This window comes from Zalophus californianus, chromosome 6, assembly GCF_009762305.2.
Source record: "Zalophus californianus isolate mZalCal1 chromosome 6, mZalCal1.pri.v2, whole genome shotgun sequence".
Classification (NCBI taxonomy): domain Eukaryota; kingdom Metazoa; phylum Chordata; class Mammalia; order Carnivora; family Otariidae; genus Zalophus; species Zalophus californianus.
In genome coordinates, this window is record NC_045600.1 from 75,108,892 (window position 1) to 75,123,523 (window position 14,632).

The 14,632-nt window shown below is 36.4% G+C and overlaps 1 pseudogene; it reads left to right on the forward strand.

The window, feature by feature from the left end:
- The first annotated feature begins 1,122 nt into the window (after positions 1-1,122).
- Positions 1,123-5,317, forward strand: LOC113909222 (annotated as a pseudogene).
- Positions 5,318-14,632: the final 9,315 nt, after the last annotated feature.

Genomic DNA, 14,632 nt, shown 5'->3' on the forward strand with positions numbered 1-14,632 from the left:
CAGGAAAGTCTGCCTGTCCTTTGAAGCTTTGAAGCCAGGCATTGACTTTTCCTTTCTAATTATGAAAGTCCTAGATGGCATCTTCTTTCCATATAAGGCTGTTTCATCTACATTAAGAATCTGTTGTTTAGTGTAACCACCTTCACAGTAATTATCTTAGCTAGATCTTCTAGTTAAACGTGCTACAGCTTCTACAATAGCACTTGCTGCTTCACCTTACACTTTTATGTTATAGAGATACCTTCTTGCCTTAAATCTCATGAGCCAGCCTCTGCTGGCTTCAAATTTTTCTGCTGCAGCTTCCTCATCTCTCTCAGCCTTCCTAGAATTGAAAAGACTTAGGGCCTTGCTCTGGACTAGGCTTTGGCTTAAGGGAATGTTGAGGCTGGTTTGATCTCTCCAAACCACTACAACTCTCCATATCGGCAAGAAGGCGGTTTCACTTTCTTACTATTCATGAGTTCTTGGGAGTAGCACCTTTAATTTCCTTCAAAAACTTTTCCTTTTCATTCACAATGTGGTTGTTTGGCACAAGAGGCCTAGCTTTTTATCTATCTCAGTTTTCAATATGCCTTCTTCACTAAGCTTAATCATTTCTAGTTTTTAATTTAAGGTAAAAGATGTGTGACTCTTTTTTTTTTCACTTGAATACCTAGAGGCCATTGTAAGGTTATTAACTGGCCTAATATCAATATTGCTTTGTCTCAGGGAATAGGGAGCCCTAAGGAGAGAGACAGAGATGGGGAACAGCCAGTTGTTGGTGGCAATCAGAACACAAACATTTATCAGTTAAGTTTGCCATCTTAAATGGGTATGGTTCTTAGAACACCAAAACAATTACAATAGCAATGATCTCAGATCACCATAACAAATATAATGAAAAAGTTTAAACATTGCAAGAATTAAGAAAATGTGAGACAGAGACACAAAGTGAGCAAATGCTGCTGGAAAAATGGTGTCAGTACACTTCCTCAATGCAGTGTTGCCATAAACCTTCAATTTGAAAAATGCACAGTACCTCTGAAGTATAATAAACAAGGTATGCCTGTATAAATGAGTTTAGAGACTTATATTTAGGGATCTAACTAGAGAAATGTGAGCATTGCCTGGGGTAATAGAATTATGATTGAAAGTGAAAAAGATAAAGCTGATGATTCTCAACCAGAGACAATTCTGTCCCCCATGGGACATATGGCAATCTCTGGAGACATTTTTGGTAGCCACAATGAAGAGGAGCTACAGGTAACTACCAAGTAGAGACTAGGGATGGTATTAAGTATCCTACAATGCAAAGGACAGCCCCTGCAACCAAGAATTATTCAGCCCCAAATGTTAATGGTGCTACACACCATTCCTGGTGTGTAGGAATATAGTAGAGTGACGCATAAAAATATGGGTACACTGAATTGTTTTAGGTGGAATCTAAGTTACTAAATCAGGGTTTCATAATCACATTAATATAAGAGAGCAAAAATTTGTGTGTTTTAAAGAAATGGATTCTAAAAGGCATTTTTTAATGATTTTGAGTTGCCACAGATACTTTTGTGTGGAAGTGCACATGCTAGTTGGCCAAACCAAACCTCTTCAGAAGGGAAGTCACTGTGCACAGCCACAGTTGAAGTGGGTCCTCTAGGACTGCCAGTCAGGGGAAGGGAGTGTAGATAGGTAATATGGGACACATACAAAGAAAGGAAGGCATTGAGGGGCTCTTCTTCCATGAGCTTTATTCTGGTTATTTATTATTGCATAACAAACACTAGCTCAGTGGTTTAAAACATTTATAATTATCTTTCATAGTTCTCTAGGGTATTTATGTCCAGCAAGATGGTTTTACTTGGGTCCTTCAATGCAATTGCAGGTACATGACAGCTGTGGCTGCAGTCAACAAAAGACTTGACTGGACAGGTTTTCCAAGGCTAGAAATTGATGTCTGCTGTCTTCTAGGAGCTCATTTGATACTGCTAAGCAGAGCACATATATGTGGCTCTTCTATGAAGTTAGGGATTCTCATTATATGGTGGCTGGGTTCCCAGAGGGGATGGCCCAAGAGCAAGTGTTCTAAGCAGCCCAGACAGACCCCACAGAGCTCTTTATTATTAGACTTAGAGGTGAGACAACATGACTTCCACCACATCCTATGATTTAAGTGCAAGCCACTAGGCCAGCTCAAATTTAAGACGAAGAGACTATACTACACAAGGGGTTAAATGCTGGGGTATATGACTCATTGAATGGTCATGTATCAGGGACTAAATACCACAACCTTGACTATCCTCATAGATTAGAAACTCACTGTTGAGGAATGATTTAATCAGAGAACTTTAATAATGGGAAGGACTGTGGGTCTGATCATTAGAAGTCTGGGGATCATGTAAGTCAACTAGAGGATCTGAACTGAAGCTGGGGAGGAAGCGGCAGGAGATAGGAAGGATTTGGAGGGAATCTGTCAGCAGCAGGCCATCAGTCATGCTTACCTGTTAAAACTCTATTATAGTTAAGATTTTAACAAAAGGCCTAGTACACTGCAGCTTTTTATCAAATATGTACTGATTTTAACACCTATAAATGTTTTATTTCTGTCTGTATAAGGGTTTTTGGTGAATAAAACTAAATTGCAAGAACAAGACTATCATTGAAAACAATACATCCCTTCTCCCTCTCTGAACTTCTGTACTCTATACAATGGGGCACTTGGTAGATGTCTTCTTCATTTGCTCTGTGATTGCTTATAAGTGCAAGCTATATTCCCTCAATCGGTCTGGTGTGCTGATTAGGGCTAGAGGTCATAACCTAATTTTCTCATTCACCACAGTCCCCCTCATACCCGGTCTCTCTCCATTAACTAACACACAGTGTAAAGAAAGTTCTTTGAATCAACAGCTTCAATATCTCTCCTAAAATGGATTTTATATTTCCTTGAACAGTGGGCTATAACCTACACATACAGAAGGTATTAGTGACAAATACATTAATAATCTTGTCTCTTATTTGTATAGGATTTCAACCTCATAAGGCATACTCATAGTTTATTTCATTCACTCTCCATTAGATTTTAATGTTAGTTTTCTCAAGTTTTCATAGCAAAGTGATTTGTGTAAGGGCAGAATGTGAATTATCAATAAAATCCAAGGTATGACACCACCTTAATGACAGTCAGTGCTATTTCCACTACCCACACCGTCACAACAATTGTGAAGTAATGGCTTGCCTTTTGATTAATAAAAGATCATGACTAATAGTTATTTTCTGTTTGCAAATAAGTACATGCTTGATTTGTGAGGGTAGCAGAGGGTAGGACTAAATCATTTTTTTAAAAAATAAACCTTCTTAAACAAGCTGCTGTCAAACTTAGACAAATAGTTGTAAGGTCCTGATCTTCTACTTTTTTAGCCCAACCAGTAGCTGCTTACAAACTTCCTTGGAAACCCTCAGGCATATTATTCCCTAAATTATGAATGATTACAATAACTTGGAAATAAGCTAGGGTATAGAAAAAAAACCTTGCTGTTCTATGTCATTGTTCTTCATATATAGATTTCTACTAAACACTCTCTTACTTCAAAGATATTAATTGAGCACAGACATTTTCAGGTCCCACGGGAATCCCACAAAGGGATATTTGGGTCTTGAAGTTATTTAGTTGCAGTTCACATTACAACAACCAAAATATGTCTTTTTAAATAGTTGTTATATTGCTCAATATTTTTAAAAATATATAAATTTTATATGTATATATTTTAATACATTTAATGTTTATAAAATGAGATCATACTGTATAAAGTTCATTGTAACCTACCTTTTTTCACTTAAATAATGTGAATGCTTTCCATATTCTTAAATACTTTTCTTAAACACCACTTAATTGTTAGTGGAATATTACATCCTAAGATTCCTGTAACTCATTGAAGAAAATAAGCCCCAACTGTAAGATTTTTAGACTGCTCAACTTTTTACACATAACAATAATGTTACTCTAGGTTGTTGCTTATAAGCTAGTCTTAGAGATGGACAATTTAGACATGTATCTTCCTTCTTCAAGTAACAGACATTAACATTAAATTTCAAAGTCAAATGAGATTGTTAAAAAACCCAAATGGGGGTGCCTGGGTGGCTCAGTCGTTAAGCGTCTGCCTTCGGCTCAGGTCGTGATCCCAGGGTCCTGGAATCAAGCCCCGCATGGGTCTCCCTGCTCAGCAGGAAGCTTGCTTCTCCCTCTCCTACTCCCCCTGCTTGTGTTCCCTCTCTCACTGTGTCTCTCTCTGTCAAATAAATAAATAAAATCTTTAAAAAATAAATAAATAAAAGACCCAAATGAATGAAAATGCTTGGCAACCTCCATGGCATTAGTGCCCTCTTCTCCCTCTCTACAGGTCATCCCAGAACAAGCCACTCAGTGGAGTCCACAGAATAATTAAATCAGTCTGAAGTGTCAGAATTCATTTTGACCACCTGCCAGGATATATAGTTTCTTCTCTCTGCACTCTTCCTAGTTGTCTACTTGGCCACAGTTTCAGGTAACCTTCCCATTGTGGTCAGTGATTTACATCCCAAACCTGAACACCCCCCATGTACTTTCTTCCTGGGACTCTCTCCTTTGTGGAATGAACTTCACTTTCATTTCCACTAAGATAATTGTGAGGTTGGTAAAAAAGCATAAGACCATTTCCTTTGCTGGATGCTTCACACAGATTTTTCTCCTTCACTTACTGGGTGGATTTGAAATGGAACTTTTGGTCTCCATGGCATATGACAGACATGCCGCTATTTGTAAGCCCCTACATTGCACAACCAACATGAACAGGAAGGTGTGTGTTTTGCTGGTAGTGGCCACATGATTCTTAGGTGTTCATTTAGGGCTTCAGATACTCTGTTGTGAATTTGCCTTTCTGTGGTCCCAATGTAGTGGACACCATTTCCTGTGATCTCCCTCTGGTTACTAAGTTTGCCTGCATAGATACCTATATTGTACAGATTGTCACTGTTGCCAGCAGTGGGATGATCTCTGTGAGCTGGTTCATGATTTTGCTTATCTCCTACAGTCTGATCCTCAAAACCATTAAGAGTCACTCTTCTACTGGGCCACCCAAAGCTCATTCCACTTTGATCACATCACAGTGATGATTCTCTTTCTTGGCCCATGAATCTTCACACGTATCGGACCCTTCAACAACCACTTTGTGGATAAATTCTTTGCTGTATTTTACACCATTGTCAACCCATCTAGAACCTAATTATCTACACTCTGCGAAACAAAGAAAGGAAGACAGCCATGAAGAAATTCTGGCGTGATTGTGTGAGTTCTAGAGAGGATACTTAGATTAAAAAGAAATTTAGATAGAAACAAGTTTTTTAAAGTTTTTAAAGAAAACTACATCTTTTAAAAACTGTCATTGACCTATACAGAGTATGTCAAGTGCAAGGCTTATAAAAGTCAGACCTTCAAAGATATTTTGAATGCAGTACCAGCAATAAAGAAATCAATGCCTTCATATATTTTAAATGATGCTGAGTGATCATAAAAATTGTCCATTAAAAATCCACTTGTATTTGGGGCACCTGGCTGGCTCAGTAAATGGAGCATGTGACTCCTGATCTCAGGGTTGTAGGTTTGAGCCCCACATTGGATATAGGGATTACTTAAAAATAAAAAAGTGTTAAAAAATAAACCTCACTTGTATTTAAGAGGCATGAATAAATATATACTTCATCAATGTATTAAAATGGTATTGGTTGAACAAAAAGAAATCAAAGGCATCCAAATCGGCAAAGAGGAAGTCAAACTCTCACTCTTTGCAGATGATATGATACTTTACGTGGAAAACCCAAAAGACTCCACCCCAAAACTGCTAGAACTCATCCAGGAATTCAGTAAAGTGGCAGGATATAAAATCAAAGCACAGAAAACAGTGGCATTCCTATACACCAACAACAAGACAGAAGAAAGAGAAATTAAGGAGTCAATCCCATTTACAACTGCACCCAAAACCATAAGATACCTAGGAATAAATCTAACCAAAGAGGCAAAGGATCTGTACTCAGAAAACTGTAAATACTCATGAAAGAAATTGAGGAAGACACAAAGAAATGGAAAAACATCCCATGCTCATGGATTGGAAGAACAAATATTGTGAAGATGGCCAGGCTACCTAGAGCAATCTACACATTCAATGCAATCCCTATCAAAATACCATCCACTTTTTTCAAAGAAATGGAACAAATAATCCTAAAATTTGTATGGAACCAGAAGAGACCCCGAATAGCCAGAGGAATCTTGAAAAAGAAAAGCAAAGCTGGCGGCATCACAATTCTGGACTTCCAGCTCTATTACAAAGCTGTCATCATCAAGACAGTATGGTACTGGCACAAAAACAGACACATAGATCAATGGAACAGAATAGAGGGCCCAGAAATGGACCCTCAACTCTATGGTCAACTCATCTTTGACAGGTCAGGAGTGTCCAGTGGAAAAAAGATAGTCTCTTCAACAAATGGTGTTGGGAAAACTGGACAGCCACATGCAGAAGAATGAAACTGGACCATTTCCTTACACCACACACAAAAATAGACTCCAAATGGTTGAAAGACCTAAATGTGAGACAGGAGTCCATCAAAATCCTAAAGGAGAACACAGGCAGCAACCTCTTCGACCTCAGCCGCAGCAACTTCTTCCTAGAAACATCGTCAAAGGCAAGGGAAGCAAGGGCAAAAATGAACTATTGGGATTTCATAAAGATAAAAAGCTTTTGCACAGCAAAAGAAACAGTCCACAAAACCAAAAGACAACCGAAAGAATGGGAGAAAATATTTGCAAATGACATATCAGATAAAGGGCTAGTATCCAAAATCTATAAAGAACTTATCAGACTCAACACCCAAAGAACAAATAATCCAATCAAGAGATGGGCAGAAGACATGAACAGACATTTTTCCAAAGAAGACATCCAAATGGCCAGCAGACACATGAAAAAGTGCTCAACATTACTTGGCCTCAGGGAAATCCAAATCAAAACCTCAATGAGATACCACCTCACACCAGTCAGAATGGCTAAAATTAACAAGTCAGGAAATGACAATGTTGGCGGGGATGAGGAGAAAGGGGAACCCTCCTACACTGTTGGTGGGAATGCAAGTTGGTGCAGCCACTCTGGAAAACAGTATGGAGGTTCCTCAAACAGTTGAAAATAGAGCTACCATACGATCCAGCAATTGCACTACTGGGTATTTACCCCAAAGATACAAATGTACAGATCTGAAGGGGTATGTGCACCCCAATGTTTATAGCAGCAATGTCCACAATAGCCAAACTATGGAAAGTGCCAAGATGTCCATCGACAGATGAATGGATAAAGAAGATGTGGTATATATATACAATGAAATATTATGCAGCCATCAAACGGAATGAGATCTTGCCATTTGCAACAACATGGATGGAACTGGAGGGTTTTATGCTGAGTGAAATAAGTCCATCAGAGAAAGACATGTATCATATGACCTCACTGATATGAGGAATTCTTAATCTCAGGAAACAAACTGACGGTTGCTGGAGTGGTGCGGGGGTGGGAGGGATGGGGTGACTGGGTGATAGACATTAGGGAGGGTATGTGCTATGGCGAGTGCTGTGAATTGGGCAAGACTTTTGAATCACAAATCTGTACCTCTGAAACAAATAATGCAATATATGTTAAGAAAAAAAAAGAAGAAGATAGCAGGAGGGGAAGAATGAGGGGGGGAAATCGGAGGGGGAGACGAACCATGAGAGATGATGGACTCTGAAAAACAAACTGAGGGTTCTAGAGGGGAGGACTGTGGGGGGATGGGTTAGCTTGGTGATGGGTATTAAAGAGGGCATGTTCTGCGTGGATCACTGGGTGTTATGCACAAACGATGAATCATGGAACACTACATCCAAAACTAATGATATAATGTATGGTGATTAACATAACAATTAAAAAAAAAAGAAAATCTCTGTTCTTTGATTGCTGCTGGATATTAGCAACTTCCAGTTATCTTGGCTCAAGTGGATCTTGCCATTTAAGAGGATAAAGTTTTTCAAACCGGAGTGTTATGCGGTAAGATAACTTTTAACATAGAGATAGAAGTAAAAATGGTTTATATATCCAGTGAGAGATGATATAAAACTCAATTACTACAGAAGTAAGATCAAACTACAACCTGAGAAAAAAAGAAGGCATCTTAAGCTAGCAAGAGGAACTTGGACTTTCTCCCTCTGCGCCTTACCTAGTGTATATCTCGGGCAATTCTTTAAATTTTCTGAGTCCAAGTTTCTCCTGTAAAAACATAAATGTTGAGAATCTCAAAGTTTTAGGAAAATTATTTAAAAAATCTTAGTGGATGAACATTGAATTTAGAAGAGCATGAAAAATGTATTGCTATATTTTTAACTCCCCAAAGAGTAAGTCATTTGTCTCCTTTCCCTAATTTTTCAATTTTACTAATCCCAAGGTTATCATTACTCCCTTTGTGAAAAATCTTTGGGTTACAGTTAAGAATTTCAAAGGTGCTTTAATAGAATGTGCTACTGCCTCCTGTAGAGCTTCTTAAAATATGAATAATCCCTCTTGGACAAAAGCAAAAGTGAAAAGTGAAAAATTTACTAAGCTACTCGAAGGCAAGCAAACTTCTTTCGCATATGTATATCCTACAGGATTGCTAAGAATGTGCTTGTTAATTTAGAGAAAATGTAAGAGATAGGCAATTAAAAAAAAAAAAAGGTGGTGCCAACCATGCATTTTACTTACATTAGGTGATTGGCTGGTCACTAAGATGGCCTCCAGTAAGCTTTGAACACTTTACTGCTTTAAGTTGCATTTTAATGAACAAAGAAGGGAAATAACTGGAAGTTTGGAAGGCTCTACGCATGTTAATTCCAAATATGTTTCCAATTCTTACAAAGCAATGCCCTTAATTTCACAAATTAAACTGTAATTCTGCAAACAACTAAATTAAATTTTGTGGTGGATTTGGCCAAGATTACATCTGTAACTACAAAAGCAAGATATTTAAGAGCTGCCATAATGTTTTTCTGGTTCTCAGACTATAACTTGAATTGAACTTTTAAAAAATCTGAGCTTGTCATTTCCTTCTGTAGTATTCAGAAGAATTCATCACACACCACACTCCTTATAATCACCATTAATAACAAAATGGTCAAGTACAATACCCACTTGCTTCAGTTGGAACTTCAATACAATCAGCACAATTATTCATAATGCCACTACCTACTGGTAATGGAGTTACACTGACAAGAATCTCAGGCTGTGTTCATTCCCAAGGACAAGACCAAGCCAATTCCTAAACCCCATACTTAAGGATCTGCTTCCTGGGACCAATTCTGTTACAAATTTATGAATTAGTCAGGAGACAAAAAAAAAAAAAGATATTTTTGTTCTTTTAATAAAATAATATCATTTAAAGATGGGTAACTAGATATTGAAGAGTTAAGAATAATAAACTTTTTAAAAGACTAAGGGATCATTTAAAAAGCAACTGAAGAAAAATAGTATCAGCTTTAGGGCTGGAGGAATAAAGAAAGGCAAGAATTTGGTACTGTAAAACTTAGAAGCTTAGAGAACCCCCAAGGACTTGAAAGTCAGACCTATGAAAACAGGTAGTGGCTGGTGCTAGGATTTTTGAGAAGAAGCATTACTTTTCTGTTTCTGTAATATAGCACCTCATTCTTATAATATGTTAAGAATAAAATGCATAACTTATGTAAAACACTTAACAGTGTCTTTCACATAGTAAACATGCATGCTACAAAAGCTCCCAAAGGCCATCCATTAGTGATAGTTTTAAATTCAAAATGTGATGTTTTTCAAGATCTAAAAGCCCTGCATAATGTGGTTTCTGTCTGCAGACACATCTCAAACCACTCTCTTCATCACCATCTCAGTTTCTCCAGCCCATGAATAAGAAAAAAAAATGATACAATCCTAGAAATATATAGTATATTCCTAGAGAACATATATATTTACTATTTGCTATGTTTATTTGTTGTAGGCAATGGTTTCTTTAAAATGACACCCAAAGCAAAATCAACAAAAGAAAAAATAAAAATAAACTGGACTTGATCCAAACTAAAAATATTTGTGTGTCAAAGGATACACTCAAGAGAGTGAAGATAAAACCTACAGATAGAGAAAGTAGTTGTAAGTGATATGTCTGATGAGGGTCTTGTAGTCCATTGAGTGGTGGCCCTCAAAAAGATGTGTCTATATACTCTATCACAACTCCTAAAACTGTTAATGTGAACTTATTTGGAAAAAAGGTCTTTACAAATGTAATAAAGGTCTTGAGATGACATTTTTTGGAGAACCTGGGTTGGCTCTAAATCTAATAACAACTGTCCTGATAAGAGACAAAAAGGCAAAGACAAGAATACGGAGGATGAGACCACGTGAAGATGAAAGTCCAGGATGGAGTTATGCAGTCACAGGCCAAGGAACACCTGGACCCCCCCAGATGCTGGAAGTGGCAAGGAAAGATTCTTCCCTAGAGCCTTAGGAGGGAGCACAGCCCTGCCAAAGTACTGATTTCAGATTTCTAGCCTCCAAAATTGCAAGAGACTAAATTTCTGTTTTAAACCATCAAAATGGTGGTAATTTGTTATGGCAACCCTAGAAAACTAATACAGGTCTAAAAATAAAAAACTCTTAAAACTCAAAAAGAGGATCAACCTGGGTGGCTCAGTTGGTTAAGCACCAAATCTTGATTTTGGCTCAGGTCATGGTCTCAGGGTCATGAGATTGGACTCCGTGCTCTGCAGGGAGTTTGCTTAAGATCTCTCTTCCTCTGTCCCTCCTCCTACTCATGCTCTCTCTCTCTAAAATAAATAAATACATCTTTTAAAAAAAGATATTTTAAAAACTCAATAATAAAAGCTCAAACAACTGAATTTTAAAATGAACAAAAGATATGAAATGACATTTCTCTCAAGAGAATGCACAAGTGGCCAACCAGGAAGCACATGAAAAGATGCTCAACATCATTAGTCACTAGGGGAATGCAGATCAAAACCAAAATGTGGGGCACCTGGGTAGCTCAGTCAGTTAAGCATCTGCCTTCAGCTCAGGTCATGATCCTAGGGTCCTGGGATCAAGCCCCGCATCGGGCTCCCTGCTCTGCAGAGTCTGCTTCTTCCTCTGCCCCTTCTCCCACTCTCTCTCTCTCCCACTCTCTCAAATAAATAAGTTACTTAAAAATGTGATTTTACTTCACACTCATTAGATTTGCCACAATAAAAATAATAAAATAACAAGTGTTGATAAAGATATGGAGAAATCAGGATGCTCATACACACTGCTGGTAGGAATGTAAAATGGTGCAGCCACTGTGGAAAAGTTTGGTGGCTCCACAAAATATGAAATATGAAGTTATTATATGACCCAACAGTTCCATTCAAGAGAATTGAAAACAAGTGTTCACACACAAAAAAATGTGCACAAATGTGTATAGAAACAATATTCACAATACCCAAAAGGTAGAGATAATCCAAATATTTGTCAACAGATAAATGGATAAGCAAAACGTAGTATAGTCAAACAATGGAATATTACTCAGCCATTAAAAGGAATGAAAAAAACATTAAAAACATTGTGCTAAGTGAAAGAAGCCACTTCCATTTATAATAAATGTCCAAAATAGTCAAATCCATAGAAACAGAAAGATTTATGGATGCCATGAGATGTGAAGAGAAGGGAATTGGGACTGACGGCTAACTGGTCTGAGGTTTATTTTGGGTCATGAAAATGTTTTAAGAAATAGAAAAGAAAATAAGAATTGTTGCATTGGCCAAAAGTTATAAAAGGCCAGGAGTATAAATTCACTCACCACAAACTAATTTCCCCTATTCATTGATTTTGGGTTTACATAAAAGAATAAACTGAAATTAAGTATGTTAGAAATGTTGAAAGAAGATCTCAGTTGGTTTCCAATTGTGGGCAATTGGAAATCTTCATTATCAGGCTCAAGTGCTTCTAAGAATTCATTTATTCAATTAGATTTCACTGACCACCTACTGAAAATACCCAATATATACTAGATACTGTGTCAAGTTCTGGCATAAAACTCCTACCTGCCTTCAGGAAATATACTCCTTAGTGAAGGAATTAGACATTAAATAATCAGTCACTGGTGTTTCCAGTTATGTTACATGTACACTTGAAAAAGTGTACTCTCTATTATTGGGTTAAAAAATCTGATAAACATCCATAGACCCAAAATATCTAGCTTACTGTGATTACATTTTTGATAATTATTATTTTCAATTATTGTTTTTCCCACTTGACCTGTCCTAGATAGAACATTGTTTTTCAATGTCTGTCAATAAATCTGTCCTGTCTTGTTGTTTTGCTATACATACAACATTGTACAAAAGCTTGCATACTTGACATCCTTTTTCTTTAATCCTGATATATTTGAAAGATAGATTAGCTATATGTTAATTTTTATATCACATGTTATTTCCTTAAGTCTTTTGGAAACATAGCTCCAATTGTTGCTGCCTTTCTTTGTATACTACTATGAAGAAGTCAGATGCCAACCTGATTTTCTCTCCTATTTAGGTTACTTCAGTTACTTTGTTAGGAGGCTCAGAAGATATAATATTTTAAATCTGTAATAATTTTATTAGGATATGCTTTGGAATTAACCATTTGGGATCAAATTTCCCAACTTTACTAGAAGCTATTTCATTATGTAAATTCTGGTCTTTTACTTCTGACACATTAATACAAGTTTGAAATGTGAATTTGTTATATTGTCTCATTTTAAAAATTATACAACTATTGAATATCATTTTCCTGGTTCTATACAACTTTCTCTTTGAAAACTTTTTACCTTTTTCTTTAATTAGGTATTTTTTTCTTGGTTCTTTTCATCTTTGTTTCTTATGACCTTCACTGTAAATTTGGCCATTCTGCTCTCATTTGGGTACCTAGTAGTTTATTACTCATTTCTGAAATGATTTTGTCTTATTCAAATTTTGTTTTGAGTGTAAGTTGGCTTTTACTTTTTATTTCCAAATTATTAGTCATTTCCTGTCAGAGATTTTGAATTTCTGATTTGGATATTCTTCTATATCTTGTGTTGCAGATTTAATGACATTTCATTTCTGATGAAATATTATCATATATTTTTCTCTGCTTCATGGCTGGAATCATTATCAGCTTATCCCCAGGTTGCAACAGAAACAGATTTTAACAGGAAATTAAACTGACATTTCAGGTTACCTCATAAAAAGGTACCTACATATATACAAACATAACCCTCAAGAAAGTTTCTAAATGGGGAATTTTTCTTAGAAAGACTTTAGATGTTTAGCCTCAGGAGGAATGTTTATCTTAAAGCTACAAGATATAATATCATTTTTATTTTCAAACATGAAAGGAGGAGACATTATGGAAGCTATTTCAATCTACCAAGACTATAAATGAGAAATACAATATAAAATACATAAGGAAGGAAATTCTATCTCAATATAAGAATAAAATTTCAAAAGCAAAGCTTCAGAAGGCATGGTTTTACTCTGTGTGTTGGTGAACTGTCAGGCCTGCAAGCCTAAAAGCATAGCCTTAATCCTTGAGCATGGAGTGGTGTTCAATACTGCATTGTATCCATGGTTGAGTAATACTACATATGAATTCCTTCTCTTTAACATTTCCGAAATCCCATCCTAGTTCTAGTCTCTTTAATGAATGTTGCTTCTTAATTCACGTCCTTCTAATGTCAGCACATATTTAAAGGGAATAGCTAAGGGCATCTGGGTGGCTCGGTCGGTTAAGTGCCTGCCTTCAGCTCATGTCATGATCCCAGGGTTCTGGGGTAGAGTCCCATGTCAGACTTCCTGCTCAGTAGGGAGCCTGCTTCTCTCTGCCTGCCACTCTCCCTGCTTGTGCTCTCTCTCTCAAATAAATAAAATCTCAAAAAAAATAAATAAAGGGAATAGTTAAAAGCAAAGTTGAGAAGAAGAAGATATAACTTTTTCCTCTTAGAAACCAGATCCTAATATAATCTCAAATACTAATAACTTTCACTATTTTTGTCCACTTTATTGTTTTCTGTATAGGTGAATATCAGATAATATTTAATCTATGACAAAAATTATATTCATGTAACAGAGTGTATCTGTTAACATAAGTAATAAAGAAAAGAAAAAAGAAACAGCACACCTGAATCAATTTAAAAACAAGCGTGCTTTGCCTGTCAAAAATAAGTTGTACGAACCAATCATTCTTTACATGAGAATATGTTCCAACTCAATAACACAGAAAAATTTTTACATCATTGCTCTGCAAATACAGCACAGTAACTTCAAATTCATAAAACTTTCCAAGATTCTATGGACTATTCAAAATGTAAGCCACACAAAATGTGTATTTTCAGTATTGTAAAATTTTAAAATATGCAAAATAGTCTTAGATATATAGAGAGAGACATATAGAGATATAGATATATAATCACACTATTGGTCATTAACATGGAATAAACTATCCAAGATTTTTGAACTGCTGAAATAAAGAAAATTAATTGTTTTAACATAGTGTATAACCCTTTAAAATTTACACATATAGTATTACTTTCAGAAGGCACCACTTGTTTTCTCATGAGTTAT